The 25918-nt window shown below is 42.0% G+C and overlaps 1 pseudogene across 1 annotated transcript in view; it reads left to right on the top strand.

Moving 5' to 3' along the window:
- Positions 1–25056, top strand: part of LOC148376683 (myosin-6-like) — a 33993-nt pseudogene extending 8937 nt beyond the window's left edge. Inside the window, exons 7-37 of the transcript XR_015852235.1 lie at positions 2151–2243; positions 2334–2397; positions 3185–3283; positions 3375–3478; positions 4993–5131; positions 7479–7597; positions 7668–7817; positions 7930–8109; positions 8181–8490; positions 8607–8677; positions 9721–9926; positions 10020–10143; positions 10211–10347; positions 12086–12341; positions 12416–12658; positions 12723–12899; positions 13830–13975; positions 14048–14138; positions 14687–15076; positions 16190–16316; positions 16390–16508; positions 16587–16783; positions 17465–17648; positions 17714–18091; positions 18179–18487; positions 19920–20123; positions 20185–20481; positions 23106–23210; positions 23280–23393; positions 23435–23569; positions 25036–25056. The product of XR_015852235.1 is annotated as a myosin-6-like (transcript). The remainder of the gene's footprint in view (positions 1–2150; positions 2244–2333; positions 2398–3184; positions 3284–3374; positions 3479–4992; positions 5132–7478; positions 7598–7667; positions 7818–7929; positions 8110–8180; positions 8491–8606; positions 8678–9720; positions 9927–10019; positions 10144–10210; positions 10348–12085; positions 12342–12415; positions 12659–12722; positions 12900–13829; positions 13976–14047; positions 14139–14686; positions 15077–16189; positions 16317–16389; positions 16509–16586; positions 16784–17464; positions 17649–17713; positions 18092–18178; positions 18488–19919; positions 20124–20184; positions 20482–23105; positions 23211–23279; positions 23394–23434; positions 23570–25035) is intronic.
- Positions 25057–25918: the final 862 nt, after the last annotated feature.

Raw genomic sequence — 25918 nt, forward strand, 5'->3', positions numbered from 1 at the left:
TCTATTTTTTTCTCATGCTCTCTCTCTCTCTCTTTCTTTTCTCTCTCCCTCTCTCTTTCTCCCTTTCTCCTTCTTTGTCCTACCCTTTCTACTTTTCTCTCCCTCTCTTTTTCTTATTTCCTTTTCTTTTTTTTTTCGTTCTCTCTAATCTACTAGTTCGGCCCCCGAGAGAATGTTTGTTCTCTCGTGTGGCCCCCGGGTTAAAATGAGTTTGACACCCCTGCTCTAAATTCTATTACTCACCTTGAAAAATAAAGTGTATCAGTGAGAGCTTATAATGAAAATAATCAAAGACATTTTTATGTCTTAACCAATGTTCCCTGTAATTTTCCACGGGTCTGAGCGTTCGCACAAAGTCGGTGAGCAACGCTTGAAACAGCAGTGAGCAACAGCAATCCCAAGTCAAGTCAAGTCAAGTCATTTTTATTTGTATAGCCCTTAATCACAAAGAGTCTCAAAGGGCTTCACAGGTTATTACACAGACTATTATTACACCATTCCCTGATCTGGAACCAATATGAGGGCAAGGAAAAACTCAAAAAACCTCAACATGAGGAAAACTGTATTTAATCACATTTTTTAGTGGAAGTCCAATTTTGGCAACAAGATTGACTTGGTATAATTGGAAATAATTTGAATGCAATACAAACTTTTTCTACTTTTTCCCTGTTTTTTTTCCTTTTAAAAAATCTCATTGTGTTTATTTTTTCTTACTTTTTTTTCTTTTTGTTCTCTATTTACTTTGTTCCTTTTTTTCTTTCTTTTCTTTTTTTCTGGCTTTTTTCAGATTTTTTCCTTCATTTTTTCCTTTTTTTCCTTTTGTTTCTTTTTTTCTTAGCTTTTCATACTTTTTTATTTTGGTATTTTTTTCTTTTTTGATCTATTCCCCCTTCCTGTAAGTCATTTTGTGCATACTTTTACATGATATTTGGTCATATAGGGATGAAAGAAGGAAAAACAACCTAAAGAGCCGTTAGGACCCAAAAGAGCCGGTTCCTTTGAGTGAGCCGAGCCGAAGAAGCCGGTTCTCGAAAAACTCTACTGACTTTACTCAACTTCGTTCAATTTCGACCTTGACTTCAAAATACCGCATTTAGAACACAACGTCCGGGGAACCCTTGTATTTTTACCTTCGTGCACTGTAACTTTGACTTAATTCGCTTCTTAATTAGCAATTTTGAGCCCTGATTTTTGTGAGCTGGCTAGATTTTCTTGTGCGCTGAGAATGTGCAGGCAGTGTGCAAATGAGCACGTGCGCAACTTAGAGGGAACATTGGTCTTAACACATCTTGGCGAAAAGGTATAGAATAGAATAGAATAGAATAGAATATACCTTTATTGTCATTGTTACAAATGGGCTAACATATTGTGACAACGAAATTGGGCATGACACTCCAGTTTTACACATTCATAGTGAGGTATGAGCAAGAAGATAAAGGAACAGAGAAGATAATGTTATAAGACAAGGGGGATAAGGCTATAGTTATAATTTACATGGTATTTACACAAGAAATCTCGGCATGTGGGATGTTACATACAGGGTTGTCGTGATAACGTTGGTATCGTAACGGTTGTGCAATATTGCATTTGGTGCAAAGTCATCATAGTGCAAAAATAGTCAGCATGAAACAGGAAATGGTCAGACATTGTGCAATTTGAGCATTAAACGTAGTGCAGTCGACATGTGCAAGAACAAGACATGAGTAACATTATATTCGTATGAGGTAGTGTTGGCACGAGTTTTCAGGGGTTTTTTTGTGCGGTGTCTGTTTGAGCAGTGAACAAACAGTGCAGACAGCATGTACGTGAGTACCATTTACATACGTGTGAGGTAGTTTTTTTTTGCAACAGTTTTCAGTTTTTTGTGCGGTGTCTGTTTAGGGTGGTAATGGCTGTGGGGAAGAAACTGTCTCTGAGTCTGTTCGTTTTTGCTTTGTGTGACCTGTAGCGCTTGCCGGAAGGCAGCAGGTCGAAGAGATGGTGGCCGGGGTGAGAAAAGTCCTTGATGATGTTTTCTGCTCTGCTGAGGTAGCGAGAGCAGGCAATGTCCTCCAGACTGGGCAGAGAGCAGCCGACGATTCTCTGGGCTGTTTTGATGATCCTCTGGAGCTTTTTCCTGTCTGCTGCTAGTAACTCAAATATGTTTTCAGGGTACCCTGGAGGATCAAATCATCCAGGCTAACCCTGCTTTGGAGGCTTTTGGAAATGCTAAGACCATTAGAAATGACAACTCTTCTAGATTTGTGAGTCTTTTCATTTATCGAGTCTGGTTTTCTATCGACATTGCAGATCTATGTCCTCGTTATCGACATCTTCAACATGTTTCTTTGCAGGGAAAATTCATCAGAATTCATTTCGACAATCGAGGAAAGTTGGCTTCTGCTGATATTGAGACCTGTAAGTGAATATTTTTCCATTACACCTTTTCAACAGTTGTTGTTTATGGTATGTGGGAATCGAAATTAGAAATAACTGTCAGAGACCAGGACAGAAACGGGACCCAATTGCGTTACGTTTCTCACAAGTTTTATTTAAGGAAAGAGGACGGGCTGCCCCTACGATCCGGTGTTCGCTAGGCGCGGGAAGCAAGCTCTCGGACTCGGATTGTGCTCCGAACACGGAAGTGGATTTTCCGTAGCGAGAGATGGCGGTGTCAAAGATGAAAAAACAGGTCGATAACCGGAACAGGAGAGCAAAAAACGTGGTCGGGGTCACAAACGGGTCGTAAACCGGGACGGGAGAGCAGACGTGGTCGGGATCAAAAACGGGTCGTAAGCCGGGACGGGAGCGCAGACGTGGTCAGGATCAAAACCGGTCGTAGCCGGAGACAGACGGGAGCAAAAACGGGACAGGTGGGAGTCAGGGTCGAAAAAGGCTTGCCTATTATACACTGAGGTTTGCAGACGGACTGACAACAGGGGATTGACAGGACAGGGTTCAAATAGTGACAAGAAGCCAATCAAAACCCGCGGAGGTTGACGCCAAATGAGCGGGCACAGGCGCTTCACATCAGTGATGTCAACAGTTCCAACAAAAAATACAAACTATGTAAATATGAAAATGCATTACCTGATAATGCACTCGATAGTTTAGGTTTCAGAAATCTTAACAAGTAGTAACAACAACTGGCAACACATTTTAAAATGACAACTGAACATGATCCCCTGTCCTTAACAACACGTAGATCTTCTTGAAAAGTCACGTGTGACCTACCAGCTCAAAGCTGAGAGGGACTATCACATTTTCTACCAGATCTTGTCTCAGGTGAAACCTGAACTTCTTGGTAAGTAATCAAATGGAAAAATTTGATGAGAAAAATGTACTATTGGCCAGAATGACTAACCCCATCTTCACGATGTGTATCTTAATTTCAGAAATGCTGCTGATTACCAACAACCCCTATGACTACGCATTTATCTCCCAAGGAGAGACAACCGTAGCCTCTATCAATGACTCTGACGAGCTAATGGCTACGGATGTGAGTTAACACCCCATCACAACATAGTTTTCCACCCAACAGTTGTACCGTAACCTGGACTATAGAGCGCACCTGATTATAAGCCGCACCCACCACGATTTAAGAGGATAACCGCTTTTGTACTTACACAAGCCGCACCTGTATATAAGCCGCATGCGCCCACATTAAAACATGTAACACAATCACAAAACTAGCCCAAACCCGACTTTGAATCCCACGATTTTAACTGAACATAAAGTACACAGTTCAAAAACCACAGCCAGCAAAATGAACGGAAAATGATACCGGTACTTAACATTTGATGCAGACCTGCGGAGTCCAGGTGCCCGTTGAAAGTAATCCAAGGAAAAAAAGTGTATATTTCCAAAGGTAAGGGTGGGAAAAATATATATCCACTATTGTCTGCCGTGTCCACAAACACTCACCTTTACCGGTACCCACTTCCCGTCATCCCCCGCGTCTGTTACGCCCCTTCTTTTTAATTGGTCAGTGCAAGACTTATCAGAATAAGTGTCCAAAATAAATGAAACATGTACCACAATCACAAGCTTAACACGGACCAGGCTTTAAGTCCCGCGATTGTAACTAAATTTATAGTACACGATCCAAAAACCACAGTCGGCATTATGAACAGAAAATGATACCGGTAATTAACGTATGATGCAGATCTAACTCGAACTTGGTTTCGTTCTTACACAAGCCGCACCTGTATATAAGCCGCATGCGCCCACATTAAAACATGAAACACAGTCACACGTTTATCCCAAACCTGACTTTAGGTGTTGCGATTGCAACTACAGATGTAGTACACAATCCGAACACCACAATCGGCAACATGAACGGAAAATGATACCAGTACTTAGAATTTAATGCAGACCTTTAAAGTCCGGGTCCCGTTGAAAGTAATCCAATGAAAAAAATGTATATTTCCAAAGTTAAGGGTGGGGAAAAATATATATCCACTATTGTCCGCTGCAACAACAGATTTAACTCAGCTTTACCCCACTTCCCGTCAGCCCGCGTTTGCTCCGCCCCTTCTTTTTGATTCGCCGTGGAAAACGTATCACAATAAGTCTCTAAAATAAATACATTACAAAAATATACAGTTGCAAATACATATCATACATGGTTACACATATTTACAAAGAAAGACGGTACACCGAGAGTTTTCAAAGCTTTAATAATAATAGTTTAACTTTCATCCCGAACCGTGCCTGTGAAGGGTAGCAAAACGCTACTAACAACATACCGTAATTGTGAAATTCACGGTAAACCGTTCTCATCTTCTCCCTATGATTGTCGTCATCAAAGTTGTCCTCCTTTAGTATGGGAAAGAGGCTTTGTTATATAGACGTCGTCCCACGCTCCCTTATTCAAACACACGCTAGCAACACGCTTTGCTAGCAAGGTGAAGTTAGCGTGCAGTAGCTCTGTTTCCTTCTTTATCGGACTGTTCGATTGCTTCTGGAATTTACGGTAATCGTATTTATGATCTCTATTGTTTTATTTTGTAGGAGGCTTTTGATGTGCTGGGCTTCACCCAAGAAGAGAAGAACAGCATTTATAAGTTAACCGGCGCCATCATGCACTACGGTAACATGAAGTTTAAACAGAAGCAGCGAGAAGAACAGGCAGAAGCCGATGGCACTGAAGGTAACAATTTGTTCAATGGTCTCTTTAGAACCATTGAATATTTTTTTTCCTATCGCTTAACTCTTTGACCCAAAGAGCCATAAAAGCAAAAAAATGTTTTAAAAAGAAATTGAGAGAGCCACATCATATATTTTCAGACGAAATTGAAAAAACTGCCAAACACACTCTCTAGACAAAAGCGAATTCTACAGCACATTTTATTTCACTGTGTGTCATTTGATGATTTCATCAAATGTCTCATCTCATCTCATTAGCTGCACCGCTTATCCTCAGTAGGGTCGCGGGGGTGCTGGAGCCCATCCCAGCAATCATCGGGCAGTGGGCAGGGGACACCCTGAACTGGTTACCAGACAATCGCAGGGCACACAGGGACAGACAACCCGCTCGTTCGTTCACACCTTGGGACAATTTGGACCGGCCAATTCACCTGAAATGCATGTTTTTGGAATGTGGGAGGAAACCGGAGTACCCGGAGGAAACCCACGCAAGCACGGGGAGAACATACAAACTCCACACAGGAGGTCTGGAGCTAGATTTGAACCCACGAAGGAGGTTCCCATGACTTGAACTGTGCCGCACATGCGCTAACCACTGCGCCGCCGTGCTGCCTGTATGAAATGATAATAATGCCAAATCCTGTGCCATTTACAATTTGTCTTCCACCTTCAGTTAAGAGTGTTAAGGCCATTTTTTTCAATGATAATTTTCCTTCATAACGGTTTCAAAACAATGTGCATGCAAAGTTCTTTTGTAAAAATGTCACCAATTACTGCAAACGATAAACATATTGTCATATTCACATTCGGTGTAGACTGCACTAAGTGAGAGAGAGAGAAGTGCCTAGTGTGTGTGCAGGGATCCGCCCACCTGTACTGCTCACCCAATCAAATTCGTTTGCCAGCGTTTTTATTCTTTAGTTTAAATGTTTTCTTATCAAACTTCAGCATTAAGTTGCTTCGGCTTTATATGGACCAAAATCGGGATGAAATACCTTGACTTTGGAACGCCACACAGAGATGTGCAATAGTTACATTTAATTTCGGAGCCATATGTACTCATGAAAAGAGCCATACATGGCTCCCGAGCCATAGGTTCCCTACCCCTGCTCTAAACATTTGAGAAGAGTGATTAAATCTAGGAGCACGGCGGCGCAGTGGTTAGCGTGTGCGCGGCACAGTTTTAAGGTCTTGGGAACCTCCTGTGTGGGTTCAAATCCAGCTACCGGACTTCCTGTGCGGAGTTTGTATGTTCTCCCCGTGCTTGCGTGGGTTTCCTCCGGGCACTCCGGTTTCCTCCCACATTCCAAAGACATGCATTTCAGGTGTATTGGACGGTCCCAATTGTCCCTAGGTGTGAACGAGCGAGCGGGTTGTCTGTCCCTGTGTGCCCTGCGATTGGCTGGCAACCAGTTCAGGGTGTCCCCTGCCCTCTGCCCGATGATTGCTGGGATGGGCTCCAGCACCCTCGCGACCCTACTGAGGACAAGCGGTGCAGCTAATGAGATGAGATGAGATGAGATGAAATCTAGGTTTTTATCATATACAGTTGGTTGGTTGGTTAGTTGGTCAGGTTGGTTGGTCCGTCAGTTGGTCGGTTGGTTGGCTGGTTGGTTAGTTGGTTGGTTGAATCCCTCAACCACTAGGCTCATAGGGGCTCCATTTCATGTGGTGTGTCTTGGGCAAGTACAGCCTGGTGGTGGCCTCCCTTTCGTTGTTCGTTTGTTCGTTGGGGTTGTCCATCGATTCGATGATGACCATCTTCTTTTATTTGTGAGTCTGCTGATGTTTGAACAGTCCGATCCTGGATTGTGGTCGGAGACTCAGGTAAAAGAGGATACCTGCGCAATGATGGTTTTTAAAGTGGCGTAAGGGGTGCGCTTTCCCCAACGCCACTATCTTGATTGTGAAGATGGTTCCAGTGGCAAGGGAGACCCTAGACGACCGGCATCTTCCTACAACTGCAGGCGGCTAACGGGATCCAGGTCTGTAGGAAACCGCCTCAAAGCGTGCCGCCACCAGCTTTTGGGATCACTCTTAGTCTGGACTCTACCCTTCGACCTGTTCGGGTTGGGTAACCCTACCAGGAGTACGAGACTCCCGCCGACATAGCTCTAGGGGTCATGGAGACGCGCAAAGTGCCCCACCACGATAAGGTGGTGATCCGTCCCTTTAGTACTATGCTAAAATACCAATGCCCATTACAATGTTATCAGAAGTTCAGTTGCCCTTAGTATGCACTCAGACAACATGGCCCCAAATTCGACTAATATCAAAGCGCTGTTATGACAAACGGAAACTTGGACACAAACTGCTCAACTAAGACGACTGAGACAAATTTCACTTTACAGATGCTGACAAAGTTGCTTACCTGATGGGCTTGAACTCAGCTGACCTTATCAAGGGTCTCTGCCATCCAAGAGTCAAAGTGGGAAATGAGTGGGTCACCAAGGGACAAAATGTGGCTCAGGTAAAGTATTTGTGGATAGACCGTAGAGGAAAATGTCTCATTCGGGACAAAATTGTTTTTTGTTCCCTAGGTGTACTATGCTATTGGTGCTCTGGCTAAGTCAGTGTATGAAAAAATGTTCCTGTGGATGGTGGTTCGTATTAACCAATCTCTGGACACCAAGCAACCTCGTCAATACTTCATTGGTGTTTTGGACATTGCTGGATTTGAGATCTTCGATGTGAGATGGGTTTATCATTCATTAGGGGAGGGGGGAAGCATGTCTTCATTCTAATACAGTGTTGTCTTACTGTTGGGGTTGGAAATGAAATCTTTTCAAATTTCCATTACAGTTTAACACCTTTGAGCAGCTGTGCATCAACTTCACCAATGAAAAACTGCAACAGTTTTTCAACCATCACATGTTTGTACTGGAGCAGGAAGAGTACAAGAAGGAAGGCATTGAATGGACCTTCATCGACTTTGGAATGGATTTGCAAGCCTGTATTGACCTGATTGAAAAGGTGAGTCTGGTGATGAGAAGTTTATCCGACGTTCTTGATCTCAAACACAGTCAATGTATCTCCTCGTTTTTACCCTTCAGCCCATGGGTATCATGTCCATCCTTGAAGAGGAGTGCATGTTCCCCAAGGCCAGCGATGCAACATTCAAGGCTAAACTCTATGACAACCATCTTGGAAAATCCAACAACTTCCAGAAGCCAAGAGTCGTCAAAGGAAAACCAGAGGCTCATTTTTCTCTGGTCCACTATGCTGGAACTGTTGATTACAATATCAACAACTGGCTGGTGAAGAACAAGGATCCTCTAAATGAGACTGTCGTTGGTCTATTCCAGAAGTCTAACCTCAAACTCTTAGGGATTCTTTTCGCTGGGTACGCAGGAGCAGAATCTGGTATGTTCATCAATTAAAGAATTTTAGAAAAAAACGTTTTCAGGAATGCAGATGTGAAAAAGAGATTTTTTTTCCCAGAGAACTGTATTTTACAATTTATTTTTGTTTACCTCAAGATTCTGGTGGCAAAGGAAAGGGCACCAAGAAGAAAGGTTCTTCTTTCCAAACTGTGTCTGCTTTGCACAGGGTAAGATATTTTTCTATTGTTTTTTTATAAGTGTGTGTATTTTTCGTCATGTGTGTACATTACGTGCCTAACTACCGTAAATTCCAGACTATAAGCCGCTACTTTTTTCACAAATGTTCAACCCTGCGGCTTATTCAGTGAAGCATTCAGTGAGGAGGATGCCCTTGATGGCGAGAGTTATAAGGAGAAAGATGAGGATGGTTTAACGTGAATTGCGCAATTGCGGTACGGCTTTTTTTAACAGATACGCTTGATGCGCTGCGAGCGTGTTAGTAGTAGCGTGTTGGTACCTTTCACAGGCACGGTTTGGGATGAAAGTTATATTATTATTATTATTAAAGCTTTGAAAACTCTCTCGGTGTACCGTCTTTCCTTGTAAATATGTGTAACCATGTATAATATGTATTTGCAACTGTATATTTTTGTCATGTATTTATTTTAGAGACTTATTGTGATATGTTTTCTACGGGCGAATCAAAAAGAAGGGGCGGAGCAAATGCGGGCTGACGGGAAGTGGGGTAAAGCTGAGTTAAATCTGTTTGTTGATGCAGCGGACAATAGTGGATATACATTTTTCCCACCCTTAACTTTGGAAATATACATTTTTTTTCATTGGATTACTTTCAACGGGACCCGGACTTTAAAGGTCTGCATTCAATTCTAAGTACCGGTATCATTTTCCGTTCATGTTGCCGATTGTGGTGTTCGGATTGTGTACTATGCATTCGCACTGAACACTGCCTGGCTCTGTGGCTAGGACCTTGACTCAGCCTCTTGGCTGTGAGCAAGTGTCTCAGCCCCTTGCCTTTGTAGCGTACTATGATTTGACCGATAATGGATAATGGATAACTGATAAGGAATATAGATCAATAAACCTTACAAAATCTCCCCCCCTGTAGTTACAATCGCAACACCTAAAGTCAGGTTTGGGATAAACGTGTGACTGTGTTACATGTTTTAATGTGGGCGCATGCGGCTTATATACAGGTACGGTATACAGTTTGAACTGTGCAAAAAAACTGTTTTATGTATTGGTCTCATAGGAGAATCTGAACAAACTGATGACTAACCTGAGGTCAACTCATCCCCACTTTGTACGGTGCATCATCCCCAATGAGACTAAGACTCCTGGGGCCATGGAGAACCCTCTGGTGATGCATCAGCTGCGCTGTAACGGAGTTCTAGAAGGTATCAGAATCTGCAGAAAAGGTTTCCCTAACAGGATCTTATACGGAGATTTCAAACAGAGGTTTGTATATTGATCTTTGTGATTTATCAACGATAAAACGTTAACTGAATGGCTTCGGACCATTTCAAATGAAATCGTTCCCTTTTTTTCAAGATACCGTATTCTGAACCCCAACGCAATTCCTGAAGGACAGTTCATTGACAACAAGAAGGCTTCAGAGAAGCTATTGGGGTCTCTGGATATTGACCACAGCCAGTACAAGCTTGGGCATACTAAGGTTCTTCTGCATAGCATGCCTTTAACAATATATTTGTAAATTAATTTAAATGTTGACCCTTTTAAAGGTGTTCTTCAAGGCTGGACTGCTTGGTCAGCTCGAAGAAATGCGAGATGACCGACTAGCATTGATCATCACTGGCATCCAAGCCCGGTCAAGAGGACTTCTGGCCAGAATTGAATTTCAGAAGATTGTTGAACGAAGGTAAAATGTCAAAGCCGATCAATATTTTGTCAAATAATAATTGAGGCAATGTTCCCTGTAATTTTCCACGGGAATGAGCGTTCACACAAAGTCGGTGAGGAACGCTTGAAACAACAGTGAGCCACCATAATCCCAAGTGTGGCAAGATAATTAATAATCAAACATGTCCAAAACTTGACATTTTGCGGAGTTTCCGGCAATGCAAAATGATTTTTCTCTTTTGAATGAATTGACTCATGTACTATTGCAAAGGTTGTACGGCCTACAAACGTCGTTTGTTCTTACAAACGTCTTTCACAAGATATCCATTTCTTTTTATTTCCTGATATATTTTGTCGCATAATAATAACATTTTTGGAGGCTTATTTAGTCGGTTGTAAGATACAGAACTGTACTTAATCACATTTGTTGTTGGCAACACGATTCACTTGATATAATTGGAAATTATTTGAACGCAACACAAACTTTTTATTCTTTTTTTCGGTATTTTTTTCTACTTTTTTTTAAAAATTCCTTTAAAAAAAATCTCATTGTGTTTATTTTTTCCGAACTGTTACTTTTTTCTTTTTGTTCACTATTTACCTTTTTCCTACATTTCTTTCTTTTCTTTTTTTCTGGCTTTTTTCTAAATTTTTCTTTCTTTTTTTCTCAGCTTTTCACTACTTTTTCATTTTGGTATTTTTTTTCTTTTTTGTTCTATTCCCCCCTTCTTTTAAGTCATTTTGTACATAATTTTACATAATATTTGGTCATGTTGGTCATGTTAAAGAAGCAAAAACAACCTGTAGAGCCGTTTAGGACCCGAAAGAGACGGTTCCTTTTAGTGAGCCGAGCCGAAGAAGCCGGTTCTCGACAAACTCTACTAACTTTACTCAACTTCGTTCGACTTGGACTCCAAAATACCGCATTTAGGACACAACGTCAGGGGAACCCGTGTATTTTTACCATTATGCACTGTAACTTTGACTTGAGTCGCTTCTTAATTAGTTATTTTGAGCCCTCATTTTTGTGCGCTGGCTAGATTTTCTTGTGCGCCGAGAATGTGCACAGCTTAGAGGGAACACTGAATTGAGGTGATACCAAACACGTAGAGCATGCATGAACTTATGCGTGGAAAGCCAAGTTCTAAATATTTACTAACTGGCAACTAGTCCTGTTTTCTATAGTACAGGGGTGGCTAATCCGATCCTGGAGAGCCGCTTGTCCTACATGTTTTGGAGGTTTCTCTGCTCCATCGCAGACGGCGCCAATTTTCAGCTTATTGGCAAGCTTTGTGAGAGCTTGATAACGATCCAGGTTATCGGAATCACCAGTATTGGAGCAGAGAAACCACCAAAACATGCAGGACGTGCGGCTCTCCAGGACCGGGTTAGCTACCCCTGCTATATTGGATAAAATGTCAAAATTAGCTCAGCAATCCAAAAATATCCGCGCTCCTTTGTAGAGAATACTTTGCATTTTGCTAATGAACTACAAAAGAAATACAATTAAATAAAGAAATCGAAGTGGCTAGTTTAAAATGAAATTTTGTTCATTCACAAATGCAAACAATAACTTTATTTGTCATTTAATCGTGTGTATACTCGTGAAAATTAGTCAATTCTCTGTGGTTGATTACCAACCAGTTAGATGTATACCCCAAATTTTTTGGCAATAGACTCAAGGTAACTCCAGAACACATTACGAATGAAAGTTAAAACATGAATGGATACCAAAAAAATGACTGTTTTATTCACAGGGATGCACTACTTGTGATCCAATGGAACATCCGTGCCTTCATGGGGGTTAAGAATTGGCCCTGGATGAAGATGTTCTTCAAGATCAAACCTCTGCTGAAGTCAGCAGAGACCGAAAAGGAAATGGCAAACATGAAGGAAGAGTTTACCAAATTAAAAGAGGCTTACGCTAAATCAGAAGCCCGGAAGAAGGAACTGGAAGAAAAAATGGTCTCGCTTCTCCAGGAGAAGAATGACTTGCAGCTTCAAGTTCAAGCTGTAAGGCGACCCTCAGAATAAACCACATCCCAATAATCAGGACAACAAACAGAAATATGTTTTTTCTTAAACAGGAACAAGATAATCTTTGTGATGCTGAAGAAAGATGCGAGGGGCTTATTAAAAACAAAATCCAGATGGAAGCAAAATCTAAAGAGTTAACAGAAAGACTGGAGGATGAAGAGGAGATGAACGCTGAACTCACGGCCAAGAAACGTAAATTGGAGGACGAGTGCTCCGAGCTGAAGAAAGATATCGACGACTTAGAATTAACCCTTGCTAAAGTGGAAAAGGAAAAGCATGCCACTGAAAATAAGGTACAATCAAGAGACACTACGTCCACATGGCAATCATGTCCAGCATAACAATTCCTGTCCATAGGTGAAGAACCTCACTGAGGAAATGGGAGCTTTGGATGAAATTATTGCCAAACTGACCAAAGAGAAAAAAGCTTTACAAGAAGCTCATCAGCAAACACTAGATGACCTTCAGGGTGAAGAAGACAAGGTCAACACTCTGACGAAGGCCAAATCAAAACTAGAACAGCAAGTGGATGATGTAAGATTCAAGATGAAACTTAAGTACCGTAAAATCCGGACTACATCGGTCACAAGTTTTACCCGAACCCGACTATAGGTCCCGCGGTTGTAACTAAACATATAGTACACAATCCATTAGCCACGGTCGGCAACATGAACGGAAAATGATACCGGTACTTAATGTTTAATGCAGACCTGTAGAGTTTGGGTCCCGTTGAAAGTAATCCAAGGAAAAAAAAATGAATATTTCCAAAGTTAAGGGTGGGAAAAATATATATCCACTATTGTCCGCCGCAACGACAAACAGATCCAACACAGCTTTACCCCACTTCCCGTCAGCCCGCGTTTGCTCCACCCCTTCTTTTTGATTCGCCCGTAGAAAATATAACAGAATAAGTCTCTAAAATAAATACATGACAAAAATATACAGTTTCAAATACATATTATACATGGTTACACATATTTACAAAGAAAGACGGTACACCAAGAGAGTTTTCAAAGCTTTAATAATAATATTATAACTTTCATCCCAAACCGTGCCTGTGAAGGGTAGCAAAACGCTACTAGTAACACGCTCGCAATGCATCAAACTTATCTGTTAATTGTGAAATTCACAGTAAACGGTCCTCGTCTTCCTTCTTAGATTTTTTTCGCCATCAAAGGTGTCTTCCTCATTATCGGATAGACCCTTTGTCATACAGACGAATTGTGCATGAGCTAAGAAGTTGCAGTTTTCCTCGGCGCACACATTCGACCGGTCCTAATCCTACCATTTGTAATCGAGCACCGCCGGTGGCAGTTAGAAAAATGACATAAATTGGCCGCTTCACTGAATAAGCCGCAGGGTTGAAAGTTAGGGAAAAAACTAGCGGCTTATAGTCCGGCATTTACGGTATCCCAAAATAAATGTCATTGAAACAAACTAAAGTTGTGAATATCCTCCCTACAGCTGGAAGGATCTCTGGAGCAAGAGAAAAAAGTGAGAATGGACCTTGAAAGGGCAAAGCGAAAGCTTGAAGGGGACTTGAAGTTAGCTCAAGAGAGTTTAATGGACCTGGAAAATGACAAGCAGCAACTTGAAGAGAAGCTGAAAAAGTAAGGTGTTCCAGGTTTGAACGCAAAATACTGAAGCTGGTTTTTGATTGACTCTATTGAATCTATTAACAGGAAAGATTTTGAAATTAACCAACTTTTGGGCAAAGTAGAGGATGAGCAAGCTATGAGTACCCAACTCCAGAAAAAAATGAAGGAATTGCAGGTAACGTACTAATCATTTAGTATCAAGGTAATCATTTTGGCGGCATTAGCTCAGGAGGTAGAGCGCTCGTCTTGGGATCAAGAGGTCGCAGGTTCGACTCCTGGCTCCTCCGTGTTACATGTCGAAGTGTCCTTGGGCAAGACACTGAATCCCTAATGCCCCTGATAGCAGGTACTTGCCTTGAATGGCTGACACTGCTATCGGTTAGTTAGTGTGTAGAAGGGAAAAGTGTGAAACACATTGTAAAGTGCTTTGGGAGGCGGCAGTAGCTCAGGAGGTAGAGCGCTCGTCTTGGGATCAAGGGATCCCAGTTCGAATCCCAGCTCGTCCGTGTTACCTGTCGAAGTGTCCTTGGGTAAGACACTGAACCCCAATACCCCCAATAAGCTGTTTAGCGCCTTACATGGCTGCAAGGCCGCTATTGGGAAATGTGGAGCACATTGTAAAGCGCTTTGGGAAGTCATTGACTTGAAAAGCGCTATATAAATGCAGACCAAATGCAGACCATTTTGTGATGTGGATTTACACTTCACTTTTTATATACATAGGCACGCATAGAGGAGCTGGAGGAAGAGCTTGAGGCAGAACGAGCCGCCCGAGCCAAGGTCGAGAAGCAGAGAGCAGACTTGGCCAGGGAGCTGGAGGAGATCAGTGAAAGGCTGGAAGAAGCCGGCGGAGCAACATCCGCCCAGATCGAGATGAACAAGAAGAGGGAGGCCGAGTTCCAGAAACTCCGCAGAGACCTTGAAGAGGCCACTCTGCAGCACGAAGCTACTGCAGCTACGCTGAGGAAAAAGCAAGCTGACAGTGTTGCTGACCTGGGGGAGCAGATTGACAACCTGCAGAGGGTCAAGCAGAAGTTGGAGAAGGAGAAGAGCGAACTCAGGCTGGAACTGGACGATGTTGTCTCTAATATGGAACATATTGTGAAATCTAAGGTGATCTGATCATTTTCATAAAAAATACAGACACGACGGCACAATAAATTAAAAGGTTTTTTTACCTTGGTCATATCCCTCAAGAGGGTTGACCGACAGCAAGACAAACATATAAAAACAAATAAAATAAAGGGTAAAATAGCAAAAAAACACACATAAACATTTTTGGACCATGGCCAACCCAAATGCCCAAACACCCAAACAAGTTAGGCATCTGGGCACCTGAGTTGGTCGTGTTTTCGTCCCTCCAGATGAAACGGGACACAAGATAGCGGCCGTGTCTCTCGAGTCAGGGTGACACAACACACTCTTTTGTTCAACAGCAGGGCCCGACAACTTTCACTGGTTTACCCCTGCCGCATCATAAGGGTGCCCAGCCCATCCTTTAGAATGAGTCCACAATCCCACAATCTTTTCACAACACCTCTCCACTCCTTCCTATCACCAACAAGAGCTCTAGCTTCCATTATATTCAGACCTCTTTCCTGCAGTGCACTCATAACACCATCCATCCACGTCCATCGCGGCCTTCCTCTTGGTCTCCTTCCATTTACTTGAGCTCTGTAGATCCTCTTTAACATTTACTCCTCACCCATCCTCTTCATGTGTCCAAACCAACCGTGTACTCTTTTATCCACACGCTTGCTCAGTTCCACTACTACTCCAGTTCTGTCTTTCACAATTTCATTTCTCAATCTATCCAATCTTGTCACTCCTAACATAGTCCTCAAACACTTCATCTCAAAAACATTCAATTTCCTTCTTAAATCTGCGTTCAGGCTCCAAGTCTCTGCACCATACAACACAGTCGGCACAATCACACTCTCATACAGTCCCCTCTTAACATCCATACTCATACTCTCCTCAGAGCACCCAAAACCTTGCCTCCTTGATTGACTCTGTGCAATACCTCGCACTCCATTCCACCAACTGCAGCCACATCACAACCCAAGTACCTAAAGCTTTCAACTTCAAATTAAAAGTAAATTTAAAAAAAAGTATTTCCCCCAAAAACATCTCAAGTAAAATACATAAGTTGTGAATGAGAGATATTTCACACCAAAACCAGGATTCGGTTTCATTTATTGCGAATGAATATTTTTTGGCCTTCAGAATAATTTGGAGAAGCTGTGTCGGTCGCTGGAAGACCAGGTGAGCGAATATAAAACTAAGGCAGAAGAGGGACAACGTACCATCAACGACTTCACGATGCACAAAGCCAAGCTTCAAACTGAAAATGGTATGTTGGATTCAGTTTGCATTATTTGAAATTTACTGACAAAATACATAATATCCCCCCTGCAAAAATTAAGGTGAACTTGCCAGGCAACTGGAGGAGAAGGATTCCCTGGTGTCACAACTCACAAGAGGAAAACACTCCTACACTCAACAAATTGAAGACCTTAAGAGGCAACTGGAGGAGGAAGTCAAGGTAGATCTGTTCCTTTGATGAAAATACTCTTCTCTTGATATTACCGTACAGAGCAAAAGTATTTCTTCCCAATTCTAGGCCAAGAATGCTTTAGCCCATGCTGTGCAGTCCTCTCGTCATGATTGTGACCTGCTCCGAGAGCAGTACGAAGAAGAGCTAGAAGCCAAGGGTGAACTGCAACGCGGCATGTCCAAGGCTAATTCTGAGGTGGCTCAGTGGAGGACCAAGTATGAAACTGATGCCATCCAGAGGACTGAGGAACTGGAAGAGGCTAAGTGAGTTATCTCTGTAATTGCCTTTCGAACATTACCGCCCATGGGGTGTAAGGTTTTAACATTTATTATACTGAAATCTGACTCCCAAGACACATCACATGTCTTGTCTAAACCCTTACAATTGGAGCAAGTTCAAAAGTCGGAGAAATGTAATCAGCCGAACGACAAGTATAGTCGACATATCACTTTATTTAGCCTAATCAAAGAGTTGAACAAATCGGATCTTTCTTCCGTGTCAAATTACAATCGTGTGGAGAAGAAGACAAGGGGCTTCCAGCATTGTCCCATGTTATAACCCATGCCGATGAAATGTTTACGCCCCATGACCAAGCCTCTGGCTGATTGGTCCGCGCCGTTGTCCACGCTAATTTATCAACCATGACTTGTAGAAGGGGAGGAGGGGTGATAGGTCATTGCCCTACAGACAGGATGGTGCCAGGCACATATCCAACACCCCAGGCGAGGTGATAAGTCATTGTTATCTGCACAGAATGGAAGGAAAGGTGCATTCCAACACAAAATGCGGTTTACGACACCCTTCTCTCAGAGTTTGCCCTCAAACACTGAAGTCAGATTTTAGAACAAGTATATTTGACTTTACGTATGTAAAAACAGTGTATAAAATAGTATATAACTTCAGGGGTCACAATGAACAATGGACCTTTGTGCATCACAATGCAGAAAGAAGCTTGCTCAGCGTCTGCAGGAAGCTGAGGAGGCCGTGGAAGCGGTGAATGCGAAATGTTCGTCTTTGGAGAAAACCAAACACAGGCTTCAAAATGAAATTGAAGACCTTATGGTGGATGTGGAAAGGTCTAATGCTGCTGCAGCTGCTCTGGACAAGAAGCAAAGAAACTTTGACAAGGTTGAAACCATTTTGTTTGGTACCCTCAAATCTCTAAATGTCTCAAACCTTGCAATGCCTTCCAGATCTTGGCAGAGTGGAAGCAGAAATACGAGGAATCTCAAACTGAATTGGAAAGTACTCAAAAGGAAGCGAGGACATTAAGCACAGAGCTTTTCAAACTTAAAAACTCCTTTGAAGAATCACTGGAACACCTTGAGACAATGAAGAGAGAAAACAAGAATTTGCAAGGTCAGTTCATGTAAAGATAATAAACCATGTCATAGTATTTGCATTGACATACTTGCTGTTTTTTTATTTGTTTGCCTGAATTCAAAGAGGAAATATCTGACCTCACTGAACAAATAAACGAGGGTGGAAAGAGTATCCACGAGCTTGAAAAAATACGGAAGCAGTTGGAGCAGGAGAAGTCGGACATCCAGACTGCTTTGGAAGAAGCAGAGGTTGTGTGAACCAAAACAGAAAAAAAACATTCTGATTTGTACATGGATCAATACATTCAACAATATCAACTGATTCATTCTTTTTAGGCCACTTTAGAGCACGAGGAAGGAAAGATCCTCAGAGCACAGCTTGAATTTGGTCAGGTGAAGGCCGAAATTGAGCGTAAGCTGGCTGAAAAAGACGAAGAGTTGGAACAAGCAAAGAGAAACCAACAGAGGATCGTGGACAACCTTCAGAGCTCCCTCGAGGCGGAGACCCGAAGCAGAAATGAGGCTCTTCGTTTGAAGAAGAAGATGGAGGGCGACCTCAACGAAATGGAGATTCAGCTAGGTCAGGCCAACAGGCAGGCAGCTGAAGCTCAGAAGCAGCTCAAATCGGTCCATTCACATCTGAAGGTACGGCCGGATCTAGGAACCTAACTCTCTAGGACAGGGGTCAGCAACCTTTTATCTTATTCATATTTAGTTTATTTTGTCTTTTATTAGCATATTTGGTATTGGAGTAATCCAAAAGTAATTGAAAGTAATCAAGTTAAAGTAACCCTACCCCAACCTTTTGTAACTAAGGTACACTTGTATTTATAAAAAAGTTCTGAGGCACACCGGCCGTCGAAAATGAAGTTATTTCAAATATTTCACTGTACTACCTCATAAGTAGATAATTAGTATATAAAAAGAATAAAATAATACTTCAAAAAAAGAAGAATGATGTGCTTTAGGTTTTTATTTTTTACTGTGCTACCTCAAGAGCAGATAATTAGTACATAAAAAGTACATGTAAATCTATTGCCACCTACTGATATAGGTGAGTACTACAGTTCCTCGTCTGAAGATTGCAAAAATATCGAATAATGGCCTGATTTTTTTGAAAGATAAAATTCCAAATTCCAGCGGCACACTAGACGAGGTCTCACGGCACACTGGTTGAAAAACTCTGGTATAACTGACCAATTTATCTTCCACTATCCTTGTTTATTAATAAACTGAAAAATAAATGTGAGCAACATGTGGAAAGTCCTGTAGACATCCATGCATTCAACTTTTGACCACAAGAATCAACCATTCTTCATTAACAGTGAACTACAATCAAAAATGAGTGTTATGGACAGCTAGCATAACATAAATCAATGATATCTTGTCAAAACTTGAAATATCAGCAGCAAAGCAGAAGACACGCGCCCTGACGCATACACGCACACACACGCTTCTTAAAATATTCGCCATCAGTAAAGGTTTTCTGTGCTTTGATATGCAAAGAGCAATGTGATATCTTGCTTCAGTGGTGGTGTTTTTAGCGGTGACAAAGGTTTTCAGGGTCTGTGTTTGTTTGCCGTACCTGAACACAGCGCGTTTTAATGTCTCCGCCATGTCGGACTCATCCTTGAAATCATGGTCACGATTAACACTTGCTGTGCGAGGTACAACGCTCTGGAGGTATAATGCACAAAACAGCACGGTCATTTATGGCACAAAGCCTCATTTGTCTGTCCACGCTGGCTGGAAAAAACGAGATTTTTTCACTGCAGGAGCTGTCATGATTCGTTCATTTATCGCGCGCCGGTGTTTCTGTAGCTGGGTCAAAACACGGATTTCTCCCCCTCTGCGAGGCGTCGTGCAGACACACACTTGCCCACGGAGCAGAAGTAGAGGGGCGCTACCGTAAAACCTCTAAACAACACGGCATGAAAAAAAATATTCATTATTATTTTGCAGTGCGCTCGTGTGCCACTGGTTAACCCTTCGCGTGCCACTACTGGCATACGTGTCACAGGTTGCCGACCCCTGCTCCAGGATACCAGGGTTTAACATTTTATAATCCCTTTTAAAGGACACCCAACTCCATCTTGATGAGTCACTCCGTGCTAATGACGAACTCAAAGAGAACATCGCCATTGTGGAGCGTCGTAACAACCTCATTCAGGCCGAGCTGGAAGAACTCCGAGCTGCTCTTGAGCAAACTGAGAGAGGACGCAAACTTGCTGAGCAGGAGTTGCTAGATGTCAGCGAAAGGGTTCAGTTACTGCATTCACAGGTAGGGTTCAAACTTTAAACCCAAATGATACTGTCCGAGTTAAATAAACCCCCCTTTCCAGAACACCAGCCTGCTAAACCAGAAAAAGAAACTGGAAGCTGACACAACTCAGCTTCAGAATGAAGTTGAAGATGCAGTTCAGGAGAGCAGGAACGCTGAAGAGAAGGCCAAGAAGGCCATCACGGATGCCGCCATGATGGCAGAAGAGCTGAAGAAGGAACAGGACACCAGTGCTCACCTGGAACGGATGAAGAAGAACATGGAGCAAACCATCAAAGACCTGCAGCATCGCCTGGACGAAGCTGAACAAATTGCAATGAAGGGAGGGAAGAAACAAATGCAGAAACTTGAGACCCGGGTAAGTATCAATACATCCTTTTTTTTTTTTTCATTTTTCTCAAAATTGATGTTTTTTTTCCCTTTTTCACTTTGCTTTATAGCACAAAAGAAGGGCGTGTATAGTCAAGTCATGTTTATTTGTATAGCCCTTAACCACAGGAAATCTCAAAGAGCCGTACAGAAAAAAGAGTAAAAATAAATGAAAACAACCAAATAAATGATAAAAAGAAATATATTAATAATATATAAAATAATAAACAATAAAACAAAATACTCAAAACAGGCAAAATTTGGACTTCCACCACGGTTAGGAAAACAATTTTGTCACGCGGGACCGGACCAGAACGGAGGCAGGAGGCAGGAAGGGAGAACTCATGTGCGTTGACGACCAAAGCTTTTATTTAGCAAAATAAAAGTCGTCCAAAACTCCGGGACAAAACAGAACAAAAACAGGCTTTTACTCAAAACGTGAAAACACAGGTTTCCTCCGAATCAACCAAAACAGGACAGAGCAAAACAGAACGGAAAATGCAGACAGAAAATGCAATGAGCCACCACCCGCAAAACCCAAAACCCCACTTAAGAAGCAAACGCGCAAATTAGGCGATCTGCTTCAGCTGTTGCCCAGGGGGCGGGGCCAGCCGGTCGCCACGGCGACCATGCTGGACACGACAAATTTCTTAAAACAAGCACAAAAAAAAAATCTACCATGTTCTGGATAAAATCATTTTGTATAATACCAACAGAACCTTCAAATCACATCTTAAGCTAACAGGGAGCCAATGCAGGTTAGCTAAAATCGGGGTAGTGTGATCAAACTTTTTTGTCTTAGTTAAAAATATCGCTGCAGCATTTTGTACCAGCTGAAGGCTCTTGATTTTGGACTTCAGGAGACCGGAGAGTAGGGCATTACAGTCATCGCGAAACGCATGAATTATAATCCCCGCATACGACTGAGACAGCATAGGACGAATTTTAGCAATGTTGCGAACATGGAAAAAAGCTTCTAGTAATATTCTCAACGTGTGTTTGAAAGGACAGATCGGGGTCAAATATGACACCTACATTTTTGACTGAGTCACTCTGGGTGATATTACATTTGTCAACATTCAGAGCAGTTTTTGAGAACAAGTCACGGCATTTAGATGGACCGATAACTAACATTCCGGTCTTTTCAGAGTTAAGGTGCAAGAAGTTGATTAACATCCTCAGTGAGACAGGCCTCCACATTTCCACAGTTTAGTGTGGCAGATTCCTCCATCGGAAGATATAGTTGAGTGTCATCTGCGTAGCAATGGAAACTGATATTATACTTGAGAATAATATCACCTAGTGGAAGAATGCAAATGCTGAAAAGAAGGGGGCCAAGTACTGAACCCTGCGGAACACCACAGGTAACACTTAAGGGCTCAGTTGTCATTTTACCATGTCTATCACAGTGCGTCCTATCTGAGAGGTAGGATCTGAACCATAAGACGACGGTTCCTGAGAGACCAATCCATTTTTCCAACTGGTCTAGTAAGATATTATGTGTCAAAGGCAGCACTAAAGCCCAGCAACAGCAAGAATGACGAAGCGCCAGAGTACAATGCCATTAGAAGATAATTGGTTACCTTAATCATGCCTGTCTCAATAGAGTGACTTCCTTGTTTAATTTCTAATGTTATTATTCTGCAAGGAAAAAAAGGCAAAAAAACCCTTCAAACTAGAAAAAAATGCAGTTCTTTTTAGAAGCCATTATTTGTACTAAATTCACTGCAAAAAACACGTTTATCATTTTAGTCCACTATCGCAGTGTCCAGACTTTGGGCCAGAGTCCAATTGCATGTCGTTGTCCATTTTTGTAGAATGTATCAGAGACTTATATTTATTTTTGCTCTCCTAAAAATGCTTTTTATATACCGTAAAGCTTTTTTCAACAGCCAATGATAAAATTAAATTATTTTCAGTCTTTAGGGTATTTTTTGGTTCATTTATACGTTGATTATTTTTGTAAAATTTAAAACTTATTTGGGTTTCTCTAACAAAAAACAAAACTGATGAATTTTATAGTGAGTCGTATTACTGTCAAAAAAATATAATGGTATTTCCATTATCTCAGGAATATTGTATCTAAAATTAGGTAACCCTGTCAGGACCAGAACGGAAACAGGACCCAATTGCGTTACGTTTCTCACAAGTTTTATTAAAGGAAAGAGGAAGGGCTGCAAGTCGCTCTCGTACTCGGATTGTGATCCGAACACGGAAGTGGATCTTCCGTAGCGAGCGATGGCAGTGTCAAGGATGAAAAAACAGGTCGATAGCCGGGACAGGTGAGCAAAAACTGCGTCGGAGTCAGAAACAGGTCGGAACCGGAGACAGATGGGAGCAAAAAACGGGAAAGGTTGAGTCAGGGCCAAAAAAGGCTTGCCTAGTATACTGTACACTGACGTTCGCAGACGGACTGACCAAAAGGGGACAGATAGGAGTGGGTTTAAATAGGGATAGGGAGCCAATCGGAGTCCGAGGCAGTTGGCACAGGTGATTGCCATCGGTGATCATGACAAAATCTATATTCAACTTGAATATTCTCACATCCCATGTAACAAACAACCAAACAACAACCAAACACAAACAAAAAACTTTATGTTATCCTCTTAACAGATCAAAGAACTGGAGAGCGAAGTTGAACTTGAACAAAGAAAGTCAAGCGACGCCATCAAGGGCGTGCGCAAGTACGAGAGACGCGTCAAAGAGCTGACCTATCAAGTAAGATTGACTCAATGACACCTGATGTAAAAACCTATTCTTACTTTATTCATTTCATATTCATGACAGACAGAAGAAGATCGAAAGAATTTAGCCCGCTTGCAAGACCTGGTGGATAAGCTCCAGTTAAAAGTCAAATCCTACAAGAGGAGAAGCTGTAAGGACCCGTAACCTCACTGTAGCGCGTGTGAATCGGTAATGATGATGAGTTTATCGGTTTCAAGGAGGAGCAAGCAAACAGCCACATTGTCAAGTTCCGGAAGATCCAACATGACCTTGATGAAGCCGAAGAGAGAGCTGACATCGCCGAGTCTCAAGTCAACAAGTTGAGGGCCAAAAGTCGGGATGTGGGTCCAAAGGTCAGTTTTGGGATGTTTCGATCCAGCATAGGAAACTTTTTTGACTTCATTATCAATAAATATGTCAATAATTATTTTTTGTCGTATTTCTGCAATAGTATTTTTGAGTATTCCCATCCATCCATCCATCCATCCATCCATTATCTGCACCACTTATCCTCAGTAGGGTCGCGGGGGTGCTGGAGCCCATCCCAGCTGTCTTCAGGCAGTGGGCAGGGGACACCCTGAACTGGTTGCCAGTCACAGGGCACACAGTATTCCCATAGAAGTATTTTCAGTAGTATTGCCTGAGTAAAGTATTTGTAGTATATCTGTATTATTACTGTACATGTATATTTGTATTATTTCTCTCTGGAGTAGTGTTTTTGTAGTATTTTCGTAATGTTTCTGTAGTAGAGTTTTTTTTTTAGTATTGCGGGTAAGGGTATTTTGTAGTGTTTTTAGAATTTTTATTAAAATATTTATATTTTAATATTTTAGCAGTAATTCTTAGGCATTTAAGTATTTTCGGAGTATTCCCATCCATCCATCCTTTATCTGCACCACTTATCCTCAGTAGGGTCACGGGGGTGCTGGAGCCCATCCCAGCTATCTTCAGGCAATGGGCAGGGGACACCCTGAACTGGTTGCCAGCCAGTCACAGGGCACGGAGTATTCCCATAGTAGTATTTTAGTAGTAGTGCCTGAGTAAAGTATTTGTAGTATATGTGTAGTATTACTGTACATGTATATTTGTATTATTTCGCTCTGGAGTTAGTGTTTTTGTAGTATTTTCGTAATGTTTCTGTAGTAGGTTTTTTCTTTTGTTTTTTTTAGTATTGCGGGTAAAGGTATGTTGTAGTGTTTTTAGAATTTTTATTAAAATATTTATATTTTAATATTTTAGCAGTAATTCTTAGGCATTTAAGTATTTTCGGAGTATTCCCATCCATCCATCCATTATCTGCACCACTTATCCTCAGTAGGGTCGCGGGGGTGCTGGAGCCCATCCCAGCTGTCTTCAGGTAGTGGGCAGGGGACACCCTGAACTGGTTGCCAGCCAGTCACAGGGCACAGAGTATTCCCATAGAAGTATTTTCAGTAGTATTGCCTGAGTAAAGTATTTAAGTATTTTCGGAGTATTCCTATCCATCCATCCATTATCTGCACCGCTTATCCTCAGTAGGGTCGCGGTGGTGCTGGAGCCCATCCCAGCTATCTAGATAGATAGACAGACACAAAGTGACAATGAGGACAAAGTTGGCACCATTTTTTGTAGGTAGTACTTCATTTACTGTAACATATATTTTCACTTTTATTTAGACCATTTTCATTTGGCGGGCTGGGCGGAAAAGCCTGACGGGCCTCATGTGGCTGGCAGGCCGTAGTTTGCCCACCCAGACTCTAGATAATATACGTCAACCAGACAAAGACTTTTCCATTATAGGTAAATTGTTTAACTCCTATGTTTTGTTTTGTTTTTGCAGAAGGGACAGAATGAAGAATGAAGCTCCTGCATCATCTTCTTGCCTCTGAGTCACTTGCAACCTGACTGTTGGTGATTCCTTAAGTGTGTTACTGAGTAGATTAAAGTTAACTGCATACCACACTCGTCTTGGCTCTTTTTAAAAATCCATCTCTGCCAAAATTCTCTCGTTGACACCAGAGTACCGTATTTTCCGCACTATAGGGCGCACCGGGTTATAGGGCGCACCCCCAAAAAATAGTTTTTGGTTCTATATCTTCCATAGATAAGGCGCACCGGATTATAAGGCGCTACAACGGGAACGTCGACAAAACAGTCAGATGATTCAGTCCAACTGATTACCCCCTTAACATTCCCAAAGCTTGCAAAGAAGCAAATACGTGTCGTAGACAGGTGCGGATGCGGTGTCCGTACGATGTCACTTAAATGCGTCATTTCAAATATCATTCGGAAGGTTGAAGTCTTGGGATTCAAGAAATGCCAAACATTTCTGTGTTTCCATTTTCTTTTTCGCTCACAACTTTACTGCGCATATGACAATAAACACTTGGAATTGAGTTTAATTCACTCAACTCATCACAGCAACATCAAGATCGTTCTAAAACAAGATACCGGGAAAATATAAAGCCGCATAACTCACCTAAGTTCTCACGTTCAATAATGATACGCAATCATGGTCTTCTTACAACCGTGAGTGAAGTAAATCCAGGAGAGTAGAATATTTACAAATACAGACTAATGAAACATGTTTCTTTATGGCGTACTGTAGCAAGCTTGCTACGCCATTGCTAAACTCGGCCGATTGAAGGGTTTGTTTTGGGCATCTAGCCTATCCGAGGCTCCGAATAACTTCAGCCAATAGTGATCGATTCAAATGATGATTG

This window comes from Urocampus carinirostris, chromosome 1 (assembly GCF_059441175.1).
Source record: "Urocampus carinirostris isolate Australia breed hairy pipefish chromosome 1, RoL_Ucar_1.0, whole genome shotgun sequence".
In the NCBI taxonomy this organism is placed as follows: domain Eukaryota; kingdom Metazoa; phylum Chordata; class Actinopteri; order Syngnathiformes; family Syngnathidae; genus Urocampus; species Urocampus carinirostris.